Below are 10,479 nucleotides of genomic sequence, written 5' to 3'. Positions count from 1 at the left end.
CCCCTTTATTCATTATGATCAGAAAAGGCTAAACTGATCCTAGAGCAGCACTGCTACGCTGAGAAACCCAGTATAATCACTTCCACTGAGTTGAAGCAACAATCACTCTAGGTCTCCTTGGCATAACTTTGCACGGCTTGTATCAAGTGAGGTGAGAAACAGACCAAATGTATTTAGGAAAGAAGGTTGTAATCACTTGTTTTTCTTTTTCACAGCACATTTTCAGGATTGGTAATGGAAATATAAACATAATATTAAAGACTAGTTGTCTTATTTTATCCACCTAATTTAATAAAATCATTTTTTTAAAAAAGTATATTTTTTTTAATGCATTTTAGAATTTGGATAATTTTGGCTAAACAAATATGATGTATTTTTAATGTTATTTATGGGTTGATCTGCTAATTGCGCCCAGAGCATAACGGGGAAGAGTGGTGAACGAGTTACCGACTAACTACCATAACGTCAAAAGAAATAACTACCTTCAACAAACAGTCTCCATTGGGGGAATTCATCTCGTTCATCAGACGACTTGAATCAGTGTTTTTGTCAACGTATTGTGACATGGAATCCATGTGGGAAATATATTGGATTTGGAAGAAGAAAAAAGGTCTCGACTTGTTTCGAGGGTGACATTTCAAACCACAATATTATGTCGTCATGGTAACCACAATATTATGTCGACACGGTAACCACAATATTATGTCGTAACCACAATATCATGGTAACCCCATTTGAACATAGACAAACCTTGCAATGCAAGTTGAACATGTTGCTTTAAAACAATGTCATGTCCACGATCAGAAGAAAGAAAACAATAGGCTACGCAGTACATCCTACTGGAAAAATAGCTATGATAGTTGTCACTGACTATTACCAATGAGCTATCGTGTGAATGATTGTCGAAAGGTCTCCACTTGAAAACGAAATAGATTCACTGTTGCTATCGAAGTCATTCTGAAGGGTAGATTTAAGAGATGCAAATGATCCTGCTTTATCACTATTTAGGCCTGTAAAGTGAGTGTACAAAACATTAGGAACACCTTCCTAAATTTGAGTTGCACCCCCTTTTGCCCTCAGAACAGACTCAAAGTATATTTGGGTACAAAAATAAAATCTTAATTAAAACAATAGCAGGGCATAACCAGTCATTATTATTCCTGAACTCTACAAGGTGTTGAAGGCGTTCCACAGGGATGCTGGCACATGTTGACTCCAATGCTTCCCACAGTTGTGTCAAGTTGGCTGGATGACCTTTGGTGGTGGACCATTCTTGATACACACGGGAACTGTTGAGCGTGAAAAACCCAGCAGCGTTGCAGTTCTTGACACAAACCATCTACTACCATACCCCGTTCAAAGGCACGTAAATATTTTTTGGTCTTGCCCATTAACCCTCTGAATGACACACAAACCCAATCCATGTCTCAATTGTCTCAAAGCTGAAGAATCCTTCTTTAACCCGTCTCCTCCCCTTCATCTACACTGATGGAAGTGGATTTAACAAGTTACATCAGTAAGGGATTTTAGCTTTCACCTGGATTCACCTGGTCAGTCTGTATCATGGAAAGAGCAGGTTTTGTATGTATACATCATTTGCAAAGTCATCAACAGCTACTGTTTCGATTCAACCCAAAAAAATAGACAATACAATGGTTTCAGGTTCTGTTAGATTTCAAATGTATTGATACAGTATTCACAATCTCCGCTGTGGAGCTTTGCAGACTTCTGGTGCAACCAATTACCTTCAGATCTTATTTAGGGGCTTCATAGCAAAGGGGAGGGGCTTCACAGCAAAGGGGAGGGGCTTCACAGCAAAGGGGGTGAATATACATATATGGAAGCACCACTTTTGCATTTTATATTTATTTAAAAAAAAAAATTCTGAACCAAGTTATTTTTTACATTTCACTTCAACAATTTGGACTATTTTGAGTCTGTCCATTACATGAAATCCAAATAAAAATCAATTCAAATTACAGGTTGTAATGTAACAAAATGGGAAAAACAGCAAGGGTATGAATACTTCCGCAAAGCTCTGTATTTAGTGACCCGCTCCTCTGGGCTGCAGTGACCCGCTCCTCTGGGCTGCAGTGATCCGCTCCTCTGGGCTGCAGTGACCCGCTCCTCTGGGCTGCAGTGACCCGCTCCTCTGGGCTGCAGTGACCCGCTCCTCTGGGCTGCAGTGACCTCTGGGCTGCAGTGATCCGCTCCTCTGGGCTGCAGTGGCTCCTCTGGGCTGCAGTGACCCGCTCCTCTGGGCTGCAGTGACCCGCTCCTCTGGGCTGCAGTGACCAGTCTCCTCTGGGCTGCAGTGACCCGCTCCTCTGGGCTGCAGTGACAGTCTGGGCTGCAGTGACCCGCTCCACTGGGCTGCAGTGACCCGCTCCTCTGGGCTGCTACACCTGCAACGTGGTACTCTCCTCTGAGACAGTCTGCTACACCTGCAACGTGGTACTCTCCTCTGAGACAGTCTGCTACACCTGCTACGTGGTACTCTCCTCTGAGACAGTCTGCTACACCTGCAATGTGGTACTCTCCTCTGAGACAGTCTGCTACACCTGCTACGTGGTACTCTCCTCTGCTACACCTGCTACTCTCCTCTGAGACAGTCTGCTACACCTGCTACGAGGTACTCTCCTCTGAGACAGTCTGCTACACCTGCTACGTGGTACTCTCCTCTCCTCTGCTACACCTGCTACGTGGTACTCTCCTCTGAGACAGTCTGCTACACCTGCAACGTGGTACTCTCCTCTGAGACAGTCTGCTACACCTGCTAAGTGGTACTCTCCTCTGAGACAGTCTGCTACACCTGCTACGTGGTACTTTCCTCTGAGACAGTCTGCTACACCTACAACGTGGTACTCTCCTCTGAGACAGTCTGCTACACCTGCTACGTGGTACTCTCCTCTGAGACAGTCTGTTACACCTGCTACGTGGTACTCTCCTCTGAGACAGTCTACTACACCTGCAACGTGGTACTCTCCTCTGAGACAGTCTGCTACACCTGCAACGTGGTACTCTCCTCTGAGACAGTCTGCTACACCTGCAACGTGGTACTCTCCTCTGAGACAGTCTGCTACACCTGCTACGTGGTACTCTCCTCTGCTACACCTACAACGTGGTACTCTCCTCTGAGACAGTCTGCTACACCTGCTACGTGGTACTCTCCTCTGAGACAGTCTGCTACACCTGCGTGGTACTCTCCTCTGAGACAGTCTGCTACACCTGCTATGTGGTACTCCTCTGAGACAGTCTGCTACACCTGCAACGTGGTACTCTCCTCTGAGACAGTCTGCTACACCTGCAACGTGGTACTCTCCTCTGAGACAGTCTGCTACACCTGCTACGTGGTACTCTCCTCTGAGACAGTCTGCTACACCTGCTATGTGGTACTCTCTCTGAGACTCTGCTACACCTACAACGTGGTACTCTCCTCTGAGACAGTCTGCTACACCTGCTACGTGGTACTCTCCTCTGAGACAGTCTGCTTCACCTGCAACGCGGTACTCTCCTCCGACAGTCTGCTACACCTACATAACAGAACCAGTAGAAAGTGAGAATAAAGCCTGGTCCAACAATGGGCTGGTTGTGCTCTGAACATCCTTATGTAAAAAAATTGAAGACATAGTTCCTCAAGAAAGATTTATTTTTTATTCACAAGCACTGGTGGTAATCTGAGTACAGTAAAACAATGTCTGTCTTCATTCGGTCAATCCACAGACATCTTGGATATCTCAGTTACAATCACATGCTTCTGAAACTTCACACGAGATACAACTAAGATGATAAAAATCAAGAGGATGTAGGCTGCTTTTCCATTCAATTAGAATTCTAAAAGGTTATTAGTAAGACAGAGATAAATCAGATAAAAGCACAGTTTTGCAGGCCACAGCCTGTCTGAAAGCACAACATCTATTATCCACTTTTATGTTTGGATGTTCAGGGAATACAAAAGGAATTATACTTAAAAGGTTGATTTAAAAATTGGTAGATAAGTGATTGTTGGGCTCCTGAGTAGCGTAGAGGTCTAAGGCACTGCATCGAAGTGCTAGAGACGTCACTCCAAACCCTGGTTTGATTCCAGGCTGTATCACAACCGGCCGTGATTAGGAGTCCCATACTGCGGCGCACAATTGGCCCAGTGTCGTCCGGGTTTTGCCCGGTCGGTAGACCGTCATTGTAAATAAGAATTAGTTCTTAACTGACTTGCCTAGTTAAATAAAAGGTTAAATAAATGAGTCGAGAGGAGGAAACAAAAGAAGAGGATGAAGAGGAAGAGGTTGGACGAAGATGAGGAAGAGGAGGTGTGGTGAGCTTTAGTGTTAATACTGGAGAAAGGCCTGTCCCAGTCTCTCTCTATATGTACCACTAATGTAAATGTAAATATCAAAACAGATACCAAACATTAAGAAACTATTAGGAAGAGAAGAGTAACTGCAATGAAATAAACCAGGGACCTGTGGAAAGAAGCCCCTGATCTCCTCGTGTCCGCCAGCAGGGGAGCTCAGACACAGCGCCTCAGCTCAGGACACAGCGCCTCAGCTCAGGACACAGCGCCTCAGCTCAGGACACAGCGCCTCAGCTCAGGACACAGCGCCTCAGCTCCTGCTGTAACAGCGGTGGACAGCCTCAGGACACAAGGCTGTAACGGGTCCATTCCACCAAGCTCTGGCTCACCCTCACGTGTCTGAAGGACGCACTGTGGTCCTCTGACAACTTGTTGGTAGGGAAACGCATGGAGACCACCCATCAGACAGTGGCCTTGATAGCCACGGAAGCCCTGAGGTGGTATGGACAAAATAGAGCCTCGACCCCAGACAAAGTATCACCCACAACATCTAAGGTCCCGGCCTGACAGTGCTGCAGCGCCGAGGGGAGGGATCTCTTCTGGGCCCTGAAGGATGGGGCGGAGTTGATTCGGAAGAGCAGGAGGAGGCAAATTTGATAAGGACTCACCTCGTTCCTGCACAAAGGAGAGAAGACCTCTTTTTTAATAAAGGGACTTTTAAACCGTTTACATGTCTTTAAAAGGTATACTCGTTTGAATTATATGTTCACATTTGAAATGGTTTTACAGATTGGATATGTTTAAAAGTACTTCTTTCTTAGGGTGTTTTGTTTTAATAACATGTACTTTTAACATATGTTTCAACGCAGTTTTTTATGCATATTATGTCGTTTTAAAGCATACAAATGATTATGTTAAAAGTATGAGCTATTTTAAGAAACGCTGCGACAATAACCATTTATCCAAAATAAAATAAATCTGTTCTTATCAGTTTAATATCTGATATGTCCTCTATCTGGGGACAATATATTAAATGGATTTTTCCACAGTGAAGTAGGTTATACATAACTGTGCCATTATGCAGAATTCTGATTGTGTGCTGTCATAATTAGCTTGTATGAAATTTGAAGCTTATAGGCTTCTGTAGGGCTAAACCTGCCGAGCTGAAAACATGCGATTTAGAAGGGTTTGATTATATGCCCAGGCTTTTATTTTACAATTAGTATCAGCAACGATCTGGAGCCGTCTGTCAGTAATACCCACATACATTTATTTTAGCGATCATTTTGGACATGTAGCCTATTGTAATCATTATGGAACTATGTAGCAGGTTAAACCTGGAGCCTGGCGCACGGTTCACGACGACTGGACTGTTGTCATACAGTTCCACGATTAGTGAGAATGAAAGTAGATTTGTAGGATTATAGTTCAACCACTATTGGACACTTTCTCCACATTCCAATATTTCATGGATGGAACTTAAATATGACAACTTTCAGTATGAATCAAAACAGTGCATGTTTTATTCATCGATATACAGTATTTCACGAGTAGATAGATGCTCTCCAACCCAATAGGCCTATTGGTATTTTATGTGCATGATATGAAGTTTGCTGTAGTGACTGACTAAGCTTAACTGTAAAAGTGTGCCTCAACAGAGCCATGTTTACAAAAGTGTATTATGCGAAGCACACATTTAGTTAGGCAGCCAGGACCGTAGGATGCATTGTCGGTCTAGCTCTCACTGCAGTCCAGTGCCATGGACATCTTTGAAGTTTGGCCTCTAGTAATTTAGGAGGGCAACTTTATAAAGGTCTCCTCACAATGACCTTATCATGCAAGGCTCTACAGACAGATTTAAAAAACATAGGCTATTTTTATTTCATGCATTATTTGTGTTGATGATGTACTATGTAATGAAGTCGAGTGGTTCAACATTAAAATGCATTTTGATTGAACACACAGCTTGAACAAGGCGACGGTCGGTGGAAGTCTGGCGCCACCAAGTGGACAATTATTTTACCTGAGATATTTTGTAAAAGATCAAATGTTGTGTCAATATTGTTATCTGCAAATTGTTTCATACACCCCTATTTGATAGATTATTATTCCAGATTAGCTGTAAATCTGCTTTTATTAGAATCATTACGTTAGAGCAAGTCTGTCAATGATGCCTAGAAAGTGGTGCAAGTGAGAACAGGTGTTTTCTGGAAGTTTTGTTGCATTTCCTTTGAAAACAGCTCATCTGTATTTTTGTACATCATTTTATACACATACAAACGGCATAAAAGCATCAAGGCCGAGTGGCTTCACCACCTTTCTAGGCATCATTGACAGACTTGCTCAAACGTAATGATTCTAATAAAAGTAACATCCGGGTAACTCGGTCTAATTTATATTTACAATGGCAGGGGGTGCACCGTTCCTGGAGGTACTGCAATACCAGGTCGATGCGTGGAGTGGACGGAGCAAGCCCCTATTCCATCTCCCTATTCCAAAAATCAATTTAATATATGGTCCCCAGATAGGGGACGTATCAGATATTAAACTGATAAGAACAGATACTACACTTGATCTTAGCCAAAAGGCCGAGAAGCGATACCGCAATGCTTTCGGGAGGAAGGTGCCGTTCTCAGACACGTCAAATCCGGTAAAGGTTACACCAAAATGAGCTCTGTACACTTTACAACAAATATCAAAGATGATGCTATTTAAAATGAATGGTGACATAGACTGGGAGTTGATCAACGTCGGGAAAAGACACTTTTCACTGTTACAATGTAACACATTGGAAGGTTCCAAAGGGACGTGGACATCCGCCCTCCAATCGGAAACGAGACAAATCCTTATTGAGTTAATACCAGATTTACAGCTAAATTGGAATAAGAATCTATCAAATAGGGGTTGGAGAAATAATTCATATTGACATAACATGTTCTTTTATATAATATCTCAGGAAACGTTGATGCCACAAGGGAACTAAAATAATTGTCCACTTGGTGGCGCCAGACTTCCACCGACCGTCGCCTCTCCTATGTGGTCAATCAAAACGCATTTGAATGTTGAACCACTTTGAAAACTATATTTAACTAGGCAAGTCAATTCAGAACAAATTCTTATTTTCAATGACGGCCTAGGAACAGTGGATTAACTGCCTTGTTCAGGGGGCAGAACAATAGATTTGTACCTTGTCAGCTCAGTGATTTGATCCAGCAACCTCTCAGTTACTGGCCCACAATGCTCTAACTACTAGGCTATTTGCCGCCCCAGTTGACTTCAATACATACACCAACGCAAAAATAGCCTATGTATTTTTAAATCTGTCTGTAGAGCCTTGCATGATAAGGTCATTGTGAGGAGGCCTTTATAAAGTTGCCCTCCTAAATTACTAGAGGCCAAACTTCAAAGATGTCCATGACACTGGACTGCAGTGAGAGCTAGACCGACAATGCATCCTACGGTCCTGGCTGCCTAACTAAATGTGTGCTCAGCATAATACACTTTTGTAAACATGGCTCTGTTGAGGCATACTTTTACAATTAAGCTTAGTCAGTCACTACAATAAACTTCATATCATGCACATAAATTGCCATTACGCAGAAAATACTTTATATTGATGAATAAAAACTACACTGGTTTGATTCATCCTGAAAGTTAGGTTTAGGCTACGACATGATACTGTCCCTGTACCCATCATTGGTTCCTACAACCTATCCTATGAAAGAAAGTTTACAACATAGGTGAACACAGGTTGAGAGATATTTTGAGTAATCAAGGTGACAGACATTATTGACACATTCAATACCGCCTTGTTCAATCTTGCCTTCATCTAGCGGATCTAGAGTGTAATCATTAGTCCAACATTTGCAAATGAGAGTTTCCATTGGACAAATTCAGGTATGTTTATCCCTGTTTGGTTCCGTTTGCTTTCGCTTTAAGAAACGTTTTTCAACAGAATGAATACACCCCTGATCACACGCAAACACAGATCATTTTCAAAACAGCACGATCCCTTTGATCGTTGGATAATTCCTTCTGGCACCTACGTGCTCTCCTCCTCTGACCTTTAACCTTCGCTTGTGGACTTCAGTGCACAACACATCAGCTGTCTGTGACCAGGCGAAAAAAAACCTTACCAAGCCAAACCTTCATATCATAACCACTAACTGCTACACACAGCCTACAATAGAGTACCACATTATGAGTCATAATACCCATAACACCTAGCTGTCAAACAGGGAAATGGTTCCAAGTATTTCGGCAAGGCCATTTTCTTGCCTGCAGAAATTCTCCCCCCACTTCTAATTTACTTCATTTTGTGGCTAGAGTCAAACACTTTCTGTGGCACATATCAGAGTCAAATAGTTTCTGTGGCACATATCAGAGTCAAATAGTTTCTGTGGCACATATCAGAGTCAAATAGTTTCTGTGGCACATATCAGAGTCAAATAGTTTCTGTGGCACATAGAGTCAAATAGTTTCTGTGGCACATAGAGTCAAATAGTTTCTATAGAACAAACGTCACGATAGGCAACACGAAAGGAATAATTAATGTATGTGTGTTACATTAAACATAGATGAGGGAGTAAAATGTAGTCAAGCAATAAACATTTCAGAACAACTACTAGTTGAATAAGACATGGGAGAGATGATGAATTTTGGCAAAGAGATTTATTTATAGACTAATACACTTGAAACAAAGCAAACGCGAAAAATGCAGACAACACACAGTGGGGCAAAAAAGTATTTAGTCAGCCACCAATTGTGCAAGTTCTCCCACTTATTTTCCACCATAATTTGCAAATAAATACATTAAAAATCCTACAATGTGATTTTCTGGATTTTTTTTCTCTCATTTTGTCTGTCATAGTTGAAGTGTACCTGTGATGAAAATTACAGGCCTCTCTCATCTTTTTAAGTGGGAGAACTTGCACAATTGGTGGCTGACTAAATACTTTTTTGCCCCCACTGTATATTGACTATGACAGCTGATATGAATGGTGAGTTGATCATCACATCAACGTTTATTCGTCACGTGCACAGGATACAGGGTGTAAACGGTACAGTGAAGTGTTTACGTGCATCATATATACATTACAATACAATACGCCCGGTCTCGGAAGCTAAGCAAGGTCAGGCCTGGTTAGTCCTTGGATGGGAGACTGCCTGGGAAAACCAGGTGCTGTCAGCATTTTTGTAGCTCATGGTACTGCACTCTTGTACTATTTAAATTAGGAAACAACCTATTACAGTTTCTCAATCGTCTACAAGCATTTTTTTTGGAACAAGGTTGTTGAGTTTTGAGAACAAAGCCCATAAGACACAGAGCTGTTGCAAAACAGTAAATGGATTTTCAAAATGTAGACCATATATTAAATAGATTTTTGGAATAGGGAGATGGAATAGGGGCTTGCTCCGTCCACTCCACATCCACCTGGTATTGCAGTACCTCCAGGAACGGTGCACCCCCTGCCGTTGTAAAGGAAAAGTAGACCAAGTTAACCGGGTGGCTCTTTTATCAGAATCATGATGGATATTACATTTGAGGTAGTTAACTAGTGACTCCCCATCCCGCATGAGGGAGCGTAATTATCGACTGACACTAATTAGCATAACGCAACGGACATAAATATCCCTAGAAAATAATTCATATTCATGAACATCACAAGTGAAATATATTTGAGACACAGCTTAGCCTTTTGTTAATCACCCGGTCATCTCAGATTTTCAAAATATGCTTTACAGCCAAAGCTAGACAAGCATTTGTGTAAGTTTATCGATAGCCTAGCATAGCATTTTGTCCAGCTAGCAGCAGGTAACTTGGTCACGGAAATCAGAAAAGCAATCAAATTAAATCGTTTACCTTTGATGAGCTTCGGATGTTTTCACTAAGGAGACTCCCAGTTAGACAGCAAATGTTCCTTTTTTCCCCAAAAATATTATTTTTGTTGGCAAAATAGCTCCGTTTTTTCTTCATGTTTGGCTGAGAAATCTCACTGAAAACACCGAAAAATATTACAAATTAGCTCCATAAATATCGACAGAAACATGGCAAACGTTGTTTATAATCAATCCTCAAGGTGTTTTTCAAAGTGGCCTGCTATAGGACAGACACTTCAAAACACAGCCTGCTATAGGTCAGAGACTTCAAAAAGTGGCCTGCTATAGGACAGACACTTCAAAAAGTG

General features: G+C 42.0%; 1 non-coding gene and 2 pseudogenes across 1 annotated transcript; 2 read left to right on the top strand and 1 right to left on the bottom strand.

Moving 5' to 3' along the window:
* The first annotated feature begins 5,241 nt into the window (after positions 1–5,241).
* On the top strand, positions 5,242–5,408 carry LOC121840131 (annotated as a pseudogene).
* Positions 5,409–6,700: 1,292 nt separating this feature from the next.
* LOC112219249 lies at positions 6,701–6,891 on the bottom strand. The gene has a single exon (XR_006079424.1). It is a non-coding gene; the product is annotated as a U2 spliceosomal RNA (small nuclear RNA).
* A 2,745-nt stretch (positions 6,892–9,636) lies between these two features.
* Positions 9,637–9,762, top strand: LOC121840133 (annotated as a pseudogene).
* Positions 9,763–10,479: the final 717 nt, after the last annotated feature.

Source organism: Oncorhynchus tshawytscha, linkage group LG19, assembly GCF_018296145.1.
Source record: "Oncorhynchus tshawytscha isolate Ot180627B linkage group LG19, Otsh_v2.0, whole genome shotgun sequence".
NCBI lineage: Eukaryota > Metazoa > Chordata > Actinopteri > Salmoniformes > Salmonidae > Oncorhynchus > Oncorhynchus tshawytscha.
This window is presented reverse-complemented; position numbering and strand designations above follow the sequence as displayed.